At 55.1% G+C, this 12,500-nt stretch overlaps 1 long non-coding RNA gene across 2 annotated transcripts in view; it reads left to right on the plus strand.

Moving 5' to 3' along the window:
• Positions 1 to 2,371, plus strand: part of LOC140598492 (uncharacterized) — a 6,807-nt gene extending 4,436 nt beyond the window's left edge. Inside the window, exons 4-6 of one of the 2 annotated variants that reach the window (XR_012000907.1) lie at positions 530 to 754; positions 1,511 to 1,636; positions 2,030 to 2,371. This is a non-coding gene — a long non-coding RNA (uncharacterized lncRNA). Of the gene's footprint in view, positions 1 to 529; positions 755 to 1,510 lie in introns of both variants that reach the window. The other variant, XR_012000906.1, reaches the window with a different exon arrangement.
• Positions 2,372 to 12,500: the final 10,129 nt, after the last annotated feature.

A 12,500-nucleotide genomic window follows, 5' to 3' on the forward strand; every position in this document is an offset into this window, starting at 1 on the left:
TCTTTCTTTCTTTCTTTCTTTTCTTTCTTCTTTCTTTTTTTTGTTTTTAGATTTCTATTTATTTATGATAGTCACTCTCTCACACACACACACACACACACACAGAGACAGAGACAGAGACAGAGACACAGGCAGAGGGAGAAGCAGGCTCCATACACTGGGAGCCCGATGTGGGATTCGATCCCGGGCGTCCCTAAAGCACCCCTCTTACTCCCCATTGCTTCCCCCAAGGCCTTGCATGTTCCTCTGCTTCCCGCACGCGACCTCGTGCTCTACGTCTATCTCTAGACGACACCCTACCGTATCCGGATAGGGAATAAGCTAAGACGGGGCCGATTCTCATGGGACCGTTCTTGTGCTGAGGACGTGTTCTTGTCTGCTGTAGCGGTGGCGACAAAGCGGAGGGGCCCTCTCCCTGCGCACACGGTGCCGGGGCGTGGGGACGTGAGGCAGTAAGGATGGCTTTGGGGTTGTGGACATTTTTTTTTTTTAAGATTTATTTATTTATTTATTTATTTATTTATGATAGAGAAAGAAAGAGAGAGAGAGAGAGAGAGAGAGAGGCAGACACAGGAGGAGGGAGAAGCAGGCTCCATGCCGGAGCCCGACGTGGGACTCGATCCCGGGACTCCAGGATCGCGCTCTGGGCCAAAAGCAGGCGCTAAACCGCTGAGCCACCCAGGGATCCCCTTGCGGACATTTCTACAACCGATCGGGAACGACGCCCGCCGTCCAGTGTCCCGGATCTTTGGGGGTGAGGGCTGCAGGACGCCTCGGATGACGTTTCCAAGTGCGCCCTTTCCAGGGGCTGGAACCGGAACCGGAACCGGGGCGGCATGGGTAGTTCGGAAGACGCTGCCGCCGCCGGCGGCGGCCGGTGCGCCCCCTAGAGCTGCAGACGTCCCCGTCCCGGGGAGGGGGAGGGGGAGGGGAGGGGGAGGGGAAGGGGGAGCGAAACATCCCTAAGGAAGGCCCCGCTTGGGCGCCCGACGTTTTCCTGAGTCGGGAAACGCTACTGGACCTGGGTGGATCCGGACCAGGCTGTGTCCCAGCTGCCCTGCGATCCCATATGCCTCAAACCTGGACCCCCCTGGGCGGGCGAGCCAGCTTTCTGGCCCTGCCTGCCTGAGCCTACCTCTCTATCTCTGGCATCCAACTTGCAACTTCAAGTCCCTGAGGTCGAGAGCTTCGGCTCTCTGGTCCCTGCTAGTAACCCAAACAGACAGACACGTTTGCCATGCCATGCCATGCCATGCCATGCCATTCCATTCCATTCCATTCCATTCCATGCCATTCCATTCCATTCCATTCCATTCCATACCACTTGCAATCAGGCATCTGCGAAATGAATATTGAGCAAGGGAATTCTCAGCCTTGAAAGTTTCTGGGCCCCACTCCCATGGCTTTCGCACCGGCCAAAGGTCCAAAGGGCTCCGAGAAACCTCAGCACACGGGCTCTGTTTCCGTCCCTCTGAACACACGTTGCCTGTCTGTCTCCCTTATAATACAGAAACGGGGATGCCAGGGTGGCTCCGTGTGGAGCATCTGCCTTAGGGGCACGTCGTGATCACAGGATCCGGGGATCCAGCCCCACATCGAGCTCCTTGCATTGGAGCCTGCTGCTCCCTCTGCCTAGGTCTCTGCCCCTTTTTCTCTCTCTCTCTCTCTCTCTCAAAATCCGGCAAAAATAAAAAGAAAGAAAGAAAAAGAAAGAAAGAAAGAAAAGAAAATTCCCTACGTTCGGACTTCCAGGTCACCCCATCAGAAAGATGCCTCGTGGGATGGGACCCAAGAGGTGGTCCAGAGAAATAAGGACCCGACTCCCCCCCCCCACACACACACACACTTCCCATGAGTCCAAATCATGAAGAAGACGGGGAAAGCAGGCCAGGCAGGCAGACGCCAGAAATCCGAAGTCCGCAGGCACGCACGCACACACGAGCACCAGAACCGATGCTCAACCCACTGCCTGCGCCTCCACCCCTCTCAGAGGGCTGAAAGGCAACCACGGACAAGGCCTGTTTTCCAGGAGGAAGCCGACATGAAGGAACAGGCGGCGTTGGAGGCGGAAGGCTGGAAGGTTGACGGATAGAGAAAGGAAAAGAGGGACAAGAGGGACGGGTGGACACCTGGGTGGCTCAGTGGTTGGGCGGCTGCCTTCCTCTCAGGGTGTGTTGCGGGGGGGGGGGGGGGGGGGGGGTTGGGGAGGTGGAAGGGATACCCTGGGGTCCTGTGCCCGCATCCGGTTCCCTGCCTGCGGGGAGCCTGCTTCTCCCTCTGCCTGTGTCTCTGTCTGCCTCTCTCTGTGTCTCTCAGGAGTAAATAAAGAAATCCTTTAAAAAAAAAAAGGAATAAAATAAAAACCTTTAAATCAGTCTCAGTCCTGGCGGGGGCGGGGACTGCCTTGCCGCCTCTGCGCCTCCGCCTCCCCCGCGGCCCCCGCACCCCCCCCCCCCCGTTTCTGTAACACTCCTGTGGATGGAGTGGTCAACTCCTCTGCCATCATCCCGGGTGCCTCCAACGCCATCGCCGCCCCCCCTCCTCATCCCGTCGCCACCCTGTAAGGAGCAAAAATCACCCGAGCCATTGGGCCACCACGGGAGCCTGACAGTGGGAGTTGGGAACACATAGATTGAGTTTTTAGAGGTCGCGGGGTGCGGGGCGGAGGGGCGGCGGGGGAGGCGGCTGGGGCGACATCTACGCCTTTGGAGCCAATGCATGGTTGTTGGTTTCCTTTATTTTTTGGAGGGGGGGTGCGGTGGAGTTTGAAGATATTTCTTTATTAGGATGCTCACCAGAATGACAGGCTGGCACTGTCCGTCTGATGTGATAAAGGATACATACATCTGATCCGATTCTGGCAGGAAACAGGCGTAAGGCCTCTCAGACCTGGTACCGAGCGTCCGTGAAAGACGACTCCATTCACCAGAGAGCATGTTTCCTTGATTCCGAGGTCTCTGCTGTAGCTTCCGGTCACGTCTCTGTGACTTGCTCAGACTTCATTCCGGCATCATCAGTGGACCCTCTCTTTCTTTCTTTCTTTCTTTCTTTCTTTCTTTCTTTCTTTTTCTTTTCTTTTTTTTCCCAAGCCACTTCTCAACTCCTTACGTCAGCTGCCGCCTGTCTGACTCACCCAGGTAGCCTCGAATTCTGCAGCACATCTCTTTGGTAGGCTGCTGCCCTGCCACCCTCAGGGGCATGGGTTGGGATTTGGGGGGGAAGGGGAACGACGTCACGTTACCGAAGCAGACGGCAGGAGAGTATTGGCAAATGACACTAGGACACCCGGACACCCCGCAGGCCCGCCCGAGGGCCTTCTTGGAGCGCACGAACACACGTAGGGCACGTTCTTCTCTTCACGCGGCGCGGCGCGGAGGGAGCAGAAGGTGCGGGATGACCTCCAGGGGCTCGGCATCCACAGCCAGCCATCAGGATGAACTCAGGGATGCCTCCGTGGAGGGTTTTGGTGGCTCCGTGAGCTCCTTTCCGAAGCTGCTTGTAGTTACAGGACTGCTGAACAAGCGTCCAGGAGTTTCGTGGTGAGGTGGGCATCTGCCACGGGGTAGGCCTTCGGATTTACATCGGCCTCAGTCATCTCTGCGTATCCGCGGTCCCTGTGGGTTTCCTGTAAAAAGACGTGTCCTGGGAGCTATCACCGTCACACTTCATATGGATGACCAGCTTTGCCCCCACCCACCCCCACCCCCGCCGCCGTTGGGGTGGGGGTGGGCGGTGGGATGCGCTGTGCTCCCGTCACAGTTTGTGGGCCCTGGAATGGTGGTGATCGAGATACACCCCTCCGCCACCTCATTACAAAGAAACAAGACACTGTGGTGCCTTGTTAGACCCCACAGGCACAGCAAAGAAAAGGAGAACTACTTATCCCCTTGTTCCACCGGGACCGACCCGGATGTTTGCCCGAGGGTCCAGGCCCCGAGGGACGGGCGTACTCAACTTTTGCTGTGAACTCAACGGATTAGTTAAGTTGTGCCTCTGAGGATTTGTCCACGGAAACTACTCCAAATGATCGATTTTGTCTGTCTCGTGTACTTTTCCTTGTTACGAGCAAGCAGGTAAAAAAAAGAAAGAAAGAAAGAAAGAAAGAAAGAAAGAAAGAAAGAAAGAAAGAAAGAAAGAAAGAGAAAGAAAGAAAGAAAAAGATGAAAAAAGGTCTATAGGTTAAACTTTTACAATACCTTCCCAAATCTTTGGTGACCTGGAACTTTGAAGGTGTAACTAGCTTAATTGATAAATTGGGTTCAGTTCACCGGATACCTGGCGTCTGTCTTTCCAACAGAAGGTAAAATACTAGAGTGTGAGTCAATGAGACACCCAAGGTGGGTTTTTTTGTTTGGTGGTGTTGTGTTTTCCTCCTCCACCCCTTGCCCTTTTCTTCCTTCCCACCCCCCCCCCACCTCAGTTTTTGTGTTTCTCTTTTGTCTGATTCAGGAAACCTGCCGATACCTGGGTGTGTTCGTAAACGTGTTTCAGGTTTGTTTGTTTCTTTTTTCCTTCCTCTTTTTTTTAAATTTTAATTCACAATTCATGAGACATACATACACACACACACACACACACACACACACAGGCAGAGACACAGGCAGAGGGAGAAGCGGGCTCCCTGCAGGAACCCCCGATGTAGGACTCGATCCCGGGACTCCAGGATCGCGCTCTGGGCCAAAAGCAGGCGCTAAACCGCTGAGCCACCCAGGGATCCCCTTGCGGACATTTCTACAACCGATCGGGAACGACGCCCGCCGTCCGGTGTCCCGGATCTTTGGGGGTGAAGGCTCCAGGACGCCTCGGATGACGTTTCCAAGTGCGCCCTTCCCGGGGGCTGGAACCGGAACCGGAACCGGGGCGCCATGGGTAGTTCGGCAGACGCTGCCGCCACCGGCGGCGGCCGGTGCGCCCCCTAGCGGTGCAGATGTCCCCGTCCCGGGGAGGGGGAGGGGGAGCGAAACATCCCTAAGGAAGGCCCCGCTTGGGCGCCCGACGTTTTCCTGAGTCGGGAAACGCTACTGGACCTGGGTGGATCCGGACCAGGCTGTGTCCCAGCTGCCCTGCGATCCCATATGCCTCACACCTGGACTCCCCGGGCGGGCGAGCCAGCTTTCTGGCCCTGCCTGCCTGAGCCTACCTCTCTATCTCTGGCATCCAACTTGCAACTTCAAGTCCCTGAGGTCGAGACCTTCGGCTCTCTGGGTCCTGCTACTAACCCAAACAGACAGACACGTTTGCCATGCCATGCCATGCCATGCCATGCCATGCCATTCCATTCCATGCCATTCCATTCCATTCCATACCATACCACTTGCAATCAGGCATCTGCGAAATGAATATTGAGCAAGGGAATTCTCAGCCTTGAACGTTTCTGGGCCCCGCTCCCTTGGCTTTCGCACCGGCCAAAGGTCCAAAGGGCTCCGAGAAACCTCAGCACACGGGCTCTGTTTCCGTCCGTCTGAACACATGTTGCCTGTCTGTCTCCCTTATAATACAGAAACGGGGACGCCTGGGTGGCTCCGTGTGGAGCATCTGCCTTAGGGGCATGTCGTGATCACAGGATCCGGGGATCCAGCCCCACATGGAGCTCCTTGCATTGGAGCCTGCTTCTCCCTCTGCCTAGGTCTCGGCCCCTTTCTCTCTCTCTCTCTCTCTCTCTCTCTCTCTCTCAAAATCCGGTAAAAATAGAAAGGAAAGAAAGAAAGAAAGAAAGAAAGAAAGAAAGAAAGAAAGAAAGAAAGAAAGAAAGAAAGAAAGAAAGAAAAGAAAATTCCCTACGTTCGGACTTCCAGGTCACCCCATCAGAAAGATGCCTCGTGGGATGGGACCCAAGAGGTGGTCCAGAGACATAAGGACCCGACTCCACCCCCCCCACACACACACACTTCCCATGAGTCCAAATCATGAAGAAGACGGGGAAAGCAGGCCAGGCAGGCAGACGCCAGAAATCCGAAGTCCGCACGCACCCACGCACGCACGAGCACCAGAACCGATGCCCAACCCACTGCCTGCGCCTCCACCTCTCTCAGAGGGCTGAAAGGCAACCAAGGACAAGGCCTGTTTTCCAGGAGGAAGCCGACATGAAGGAACAGGCGGCGTTGGAGGCGGAAGGCTGGAAGGTTGACGGATAGAGAAAGGAAAAGAGGGACAAGAGGGACGGGTGGACACCTGGGTGGCTCAGTGGTTGGGCGGCTGCCTTCCTCTCAGGGTGTGATGCGGGGGTGGGGGGTTGGGGAGGTGGAAGGGATACCCTGGGGTCCTGTGCCCGCATCCGGTTCCCTGCCTGCGGGGAGCCTGCTTCTCCCTCTGCCTGTGTCTCTGTCTGCCTCTCTCTGTGTCTCTCAGGAGTAAATAAAGAAATCCTTAAAAATAAAAAAGGAATAAAATAAAAACCTTTAAATCTGTCTCAGTCCTGGCGAGGGCGGGGACTGCCTTGCCGCCTCTGTGCCTCCGCCTCCCCCGCGGCCCCCTCACCCCCCCCCCCCGGTTCTGCAACACTCCTGTGGATGGAGTGGTCAACTCCTCTGCCATCATCCCGGGTGCCTCCAACGCCATCGCCGCCCCCCTCCTCATCCCGCCGCCCCCCTGTAAGGAGCAAAAATCACCCGAGCCATTGGGCCACCACGGGAGCCTGACAGTGGGAGTGGGGAACACATAGATTGAGTTTTTAGAGGACGCGGGGCGGCGGGGCGGAGGGGCGGCGGGGGGGGGGCGGCTGGGGCGACATCTACGCCTTTGGAGCCAATGCATGGTTGTTGGTTTCCTTTATTTTTTGGAGGGGGGGTGCGGTGGAGTTTGAAGATATTTCTTTATTAGGATGCTCACCAGAATGACAGGCTGGCACTGTCCGTCTGATGTGATAAAGGATACATACATCTGATCCGATTCTGGCAGGAAACAGGCATAAGGCCTCTCAGACCTGGTACCGAGCGTCCGTGAAAGACGACTCCATTCACCAGAGAGCATGTTTCCTTGATTCCGAGGTCTCTGCTGTAGCTTCCGGTCACGTCTCCGTGACTTGCTCAGACTTCATTCCGGCATCATCAGTGGACCCTCTCTTTCTTTCTTTCTTTCTTTCTTTCTTTCTTTCTTTCTTTCTTGCTTTCTTTCTTTCTTTCTTTCTTTCTTTCTTTCTTTCTTTCTTTTCCTTTTCTTTTTTTTCCCTAGCCACTTCTCAACTCCTTACGTCAGCTGCCGCCTGTCTGACTCACCCAGGTAGCCTCGAATTCTGCAGCACATCTCTTTGGTAGGCTGCTGCCCTGCCACCCTCAGGGGCATGGGTTGGGATTTGGGGGGGGAAGGGGAACGACGTCACGTTACCGAAGCAGACGGCAGGAGCCTATTGGCAAATGACACTAGGACACCCGGACACCCCGCAGGCCCGCCCGAGGGCCTTCTTGGAGCGCACGAACACACGTAGGGCACGTTCTTCTCTTCTCTTCATGCGGCGCAGCGCGGCAGGCAGCGGAAGGTGCGGGATGACCTCCAGGGGCTCGGCGTCCACAGCCAGCCATCAGGATGAACTCAGGGATGCCTCCGTGGAGGGTTTTGGTGGCTCCGTGAGCTCCTTTCCGAAGCTGCTTGTAGTTACAGGACTGCTGAACAAGCGTCCAGGAGTTTCTTGGTGAGGTGGGCATCTGCCACGGGGTAGGCCTTCGGATTTACATCGGCCTCAGTCATCTCTGCGTATCCGCGGTCCCTGTGGGTTTCCTGTAAAAAGACGTGTCCTGGGAGCTATCACCGTCACACTTCATACGGATGACCAGCTTTGCCCCCACCCACCCCCACCCCCGCCGCCGTTGGGGTTGGGGTGGGCGGTGGGATGCGCTGTGCTCCCGTCACAGTTTGTGGGCCCTGGAATGGTGGTGATCGAGATACACCCCTCCGCCACCTCATTACAAAGAAACAAGACACTGTGGTGTCTTGTTAGACCCGACAGGCACAGCAAGGAAAAGGAGAACTACTTATCCCCTTGTTCCACCGGGACCGACCCGGATGGATGCCCGAGGGTCCAGGCCCCGAGGGACGGGCGTACTCAACTTTTGCTGTGATCTCAACGGATTAGTTAAGTTGTGCCTCTGAGGATTTGTCCACGGAAACTACTCCAAATGATCGATTTTGTCTGTCTCGTGTACTTTTCCTTGTTACGAGCAAGCAGGTAAAAAAAAGAAAGAAAGAAAGAAAGAAAGAAAGAAAGAAAGAAAGAAAGAAAGAAAGACAGAAAGAAAGAAAGAAAGAAAGAAAGAAAGAAAGAAAGAAAGAAAAAGATGAAAAAAGGTCTGTAGGTTAAACTTTTACAATACCTTCCCAAATCTTTGGTGACCTGGAACTTTGAAGGTGTAACTAGCTTAATTGATAAATTGGGTTCAGTTCACCGGATACCTGGCGTCTGTCTTTCCAACAGAAGGTAAAATACTAGAGTGTGAGTCAATGAGACACCCAAGGTGGTTTTTTTTGTTTGGTGGTGTTGTGTTTTCCTCCTCCACCCCTTGCCCTTTTCTTCCTTCCCCCCCTCCCCCCACCTCAGTTTTTGTGTTTCTCTTTTGTCTGATTCAGGAAACCTGCCGATACCTGGGTGTGTTCGTAAACGTGTTTCAGGTTTGTTTGTTTCTTTTTTCCTTCCTCTTTTTTTTAAATTTTAATTCACAATTCATGAGACATACATACACACACACACACACACACACACACACAGGCAGAGACACAGGCAGAGGGAGAAGCGGGCTCCCTGCAGGAACCCCCGATGTAGGACTCGATCCCGGGACTCCAGGATCGCGCTCTGGGCCAAAAGCAGGCGCTAAACCGCTGAGCCACCCAGGGATCCCCTTGCGGACATTTCTACAACCGATCGGGAACGACGCCCGCCGTCCGGTGTCCCGGATCTTTGGGGGTGAAGGCTCCAGGACGCCTCGGATGACGTTTCCAAGTGCGCCCTTCCCGGGGGCTGGAACCGGAACCGGAACCGGGGCGCCATGGGTAGTTCGGCAGACGCTGCCGCCACCGGCGGCGGCCGGTGCGCCCCCTAGCGGTGCAGATGTCCCCGTCCCGGGGAGGGGGAGGGGGAGCGAAACATCCCTAAGGAAGGCCCCGCTTGGGCGCCCGACGTTTTCCTGAGTCGGGAAACGCTACTGGACCTGGGTGGATCCGGACCAGGCTGTGTCCCAGCTGCCCTGCGATCCCATATGCCTCACACCTGGACTCCCCGGGCGGGCGAGCCAGCTTTCTGGCCCTGCCTGCCTGAGCCTACCTCTCTATCTCTGGCATCCAACTTGCAACTTCAAGTCCCTGAGGTCGAGACCTTCGGCTCTCTGGGTCCTGCTACTAACCCAAACAGACAGACACGTTTGCCATGCCATGCCATGCCATGCCATGCCATGCCATGCCATTCCATTCCATGCCATTCCATTCCATTCCATTCCATACCATACCACTTGCAATCAGGCATCTGCGAAATGAATATTGAGCAAGGGAATTCTCAGCCTTGAACGTTTCTGGGCCCCGCTCCCTTGGCTTTCGCACCGGCCAAAGGTCCAAAGGGCTCCGAGAAACCTCAGCACACGGGCTCTGTTTCCGTCCCTCTGAACACACGTTGCCTGTCTGTCTCCCTTATAATACAGAACCGGGGACGCCTGGGTGGCTCCGTGTGGAGCATCTGCCTTAGGGGCACGTCGTTTTCACAGGGTCCGGGGATCCAGCCCCACATCGAGCTCCTTGCATTGGAGCCTGCTTCTCCCTCTGCCTAGGTCTCTGCCCCTTTCTCTCTCTCTCTCTCTCTCTCTCTCTCAAAATCCGGTAAAAATAGAAAGGAAGGAAAGAAAGAAAGAAAGAAAGAAAGAAAGAAAGAAAGAAGAAAGAAAGAAAGAAAGAAAGAAAGAAAGAAAGAAAGAAAGAAAGAAAGAAAGAAAATAAAATTCCCTACGTTCCGACTTCCAGGTCACCCCATCAGAAAGATGCCTCGTGGGATGGGACCCAAGAGGTGGTCCAGAGAAATAAGGACCCGACTCCCCCCCGCCCCCACACACACACACTTCCCATGAGTCCAAATCATGAAGAAGACGGGGAAAGCAGGCCAGGCAGGCAGACGCCAGAAATCCGAAGTCCGCACGCACCCACGCACGAGCACCAGAACCGATGCCCAACCCACTGCCTGCGCCTCCACCTCTCTCAGAGGGCTGAAAGGCAACCACGGACAAGGCCTGTTTTCCAGGAGGAAGCCGACATGAAGGAACAGGTGGCGTTGGAGGCGGAAGGCTGGAAGGTTGACGGATAGAGAAAGGAAAAGAGGAACAAGAGGGACGGGTGGACACCTGGGTGGCTCAGTGGTTGGGCGGCTGCCTTCCTCTCAGGGTGTGATGCGAGGGGGGGGGGGTTGGGGAGGTGGAAGGGATACCCTGGGGTCCTGTGCCCGCATCCGGTTCCCTGCCTGCGGGGAGCCTGCTTCTCCCTCTGCCTGTGTCTCTGTCTGCCTCTCTCTGTGTCTCTCAGGAGTAAATAAAGAAATCATTAAAAAAAAAAAAAGGAATAAAATAAAAACCTTTAAATCTGTCTCAGTCCTGGCGGGGGTGGGGACTGCCTTGCCGCCTCTGCGCCTCCGCCTCCCCCGCGGCCCCCTCACCCCCCCCCCCCCGGTTCTGCAACACTCCTGTGGATGGAGTGGTCAACTCCTCTGCCATCATCCCGGGTGCCTCCAACGCCATCGCCGCCCCCCTCCTCATCCCGCCGCCCCCCTGTAAGGAGCAAAAATCACCCGAGCCATTGGGCCACCACGGGAGCCTGACAGTGGGAGTTGGGAACACATAGATTGAGTTTTTAGAGGACGCGGGGCGGCGGGGCGGAGGGGCGGCGGGGGGGGGCGGCTGGGGCGACATCTACGCCTTTGGAGCCAATGCATGGTTGTTGGTTTCCTTTATTTTTTGGAGGGGGGGTGCGGTGGAGTTTGAAGATATTTCTTTATTAGGATGCTCACCAGAATGACAGGCTGGCACTGTCCGTCTGATGTGATAAAGGATACATACATCTGATCCGATTCTGGCAGGAAACAGGCATAAGGCCTCTCAGACCTGGTACCGAGCGTCCGTGAAAGACGACTCCATTCACCAGAGAGCATGTTTCCTTGATTCCGAGGTCTCTGCTGTAGCTTCCGGTCACGTCTCCGTGACTTGCTCAGACTTCATTCCGGCATCATCAGTGGACCCTCTCTTTCTTTCTTTCTTTCTTTCTTTCTTTCTTTCTTTCTTGCTTTCTTTCTTTCTTTCTTTCTTTCTTTCTTTCTTTCTTTTCCTTTTCTTTTTTTTCCCTAGCCACTTCTCAACTCCTTACGTCAGCTGCCGCCTGTCTGACTCACCCAGGTAGCCTCGAATTCTGCAGCACATCTCTTTGGTAGGCTGCTGCCCTGCCACCCTCAGGGGCATGGGTTGGGATTTGGGGGGGAAAGGGGAACGACGTCACGTTACCGAAGCAGACGGCAGGAGCCTATTGGCAAATGACACTAGGACACCCGGACACCCCGCAGGCCCGCCCGAGGGCCTGCTTGGAGCGCACGAACACACGTAGGGCACGTTCTTCTCTTCTCTTCATGCGGCGCAGCGCGGCAGGCAGCGGAAGGTGCGGGATGACCTCCAGGGGCTCGGCGTCCACAGCCAGCCATCAGGATGAACTCAGGGATGCCTCCGTGGAGGGTTTTGGTGGCTCCGTGAGCTCCTTTCCGAAGCTGCTTGTAGTTACAGGACTGCTGAACAAGCGTCCAGGAGTTTCTTGGTGAGGTGGGCATCTGCCACGGGGTAGGCCTTCGGATTTACATCGGCCTCAGTCATCTCTGCGTATCCGCGGTCCCTGTGGGTTTCCTGTAAAAAGACGTGTCCTGGGAGCTATCACCGTCACACTTCATACGGATGACCAGCTTTGCCCCCACCCACCCCCACCCCCGTTGGGGTTGGGGTGGGCGGTGGGATGCGCTGTGCTCCCGTCACAGTTTGTGGGCCCTGGAATGGTGGTGATCGAGATACACCCCTCCGCCACCTCATTACAAAGAAACAAGACACTGTGGTGCCTTGTTAGACCCCACAGGCACAGCAAAGAAAAGGAGAACTACTTATCCCCTTGTTCCACCGGGACCGACCCGGATGTTTGCCCGAGGGTCCAGGCCCCGAGGGACGGGCGTACTCAACTTTTGCTGTGAACTCAACGGATTAGTTAAGTTGTGCCTCTGAGGATTTGTCCACGGAAACTACTCCAAATGATCGATTTTGTCTGTCTCGTGTACTTTTCCTTGTTACGAGCAAGCAGGTAAAAGAAAGAAAGAAAGAAAGAAAGAAAGAAAGAAAGAAAGAAAGAAAGAGAGAAAGAAAGAAAGAAAAAGATGAAAAAAGGTCTATAGGTTAAACTTTTACAATACCTTCCCAAATCTTTGGTGACCTGGAACTTGAAGGTGTAACTAGCTTAATTGATAAATTGGGTTCAGTTCACCGGATACCTGGCGTCTGTCTTTCCAACAGAAG

This window comes from Vulpes vulpes, chromosome 4, assembly GCF_048418805.1.
Source record: "Vulpes vulpes isolate BD-2025 chromosome 4, VulVul3, whole genome shotgun sequence".
NCBI classification, from domain to species: Eukaryota; Metazoa; Chordata; class Mammalia; order Carnivora; family Canidae; genus Vulpes; species Vulpes vulpes.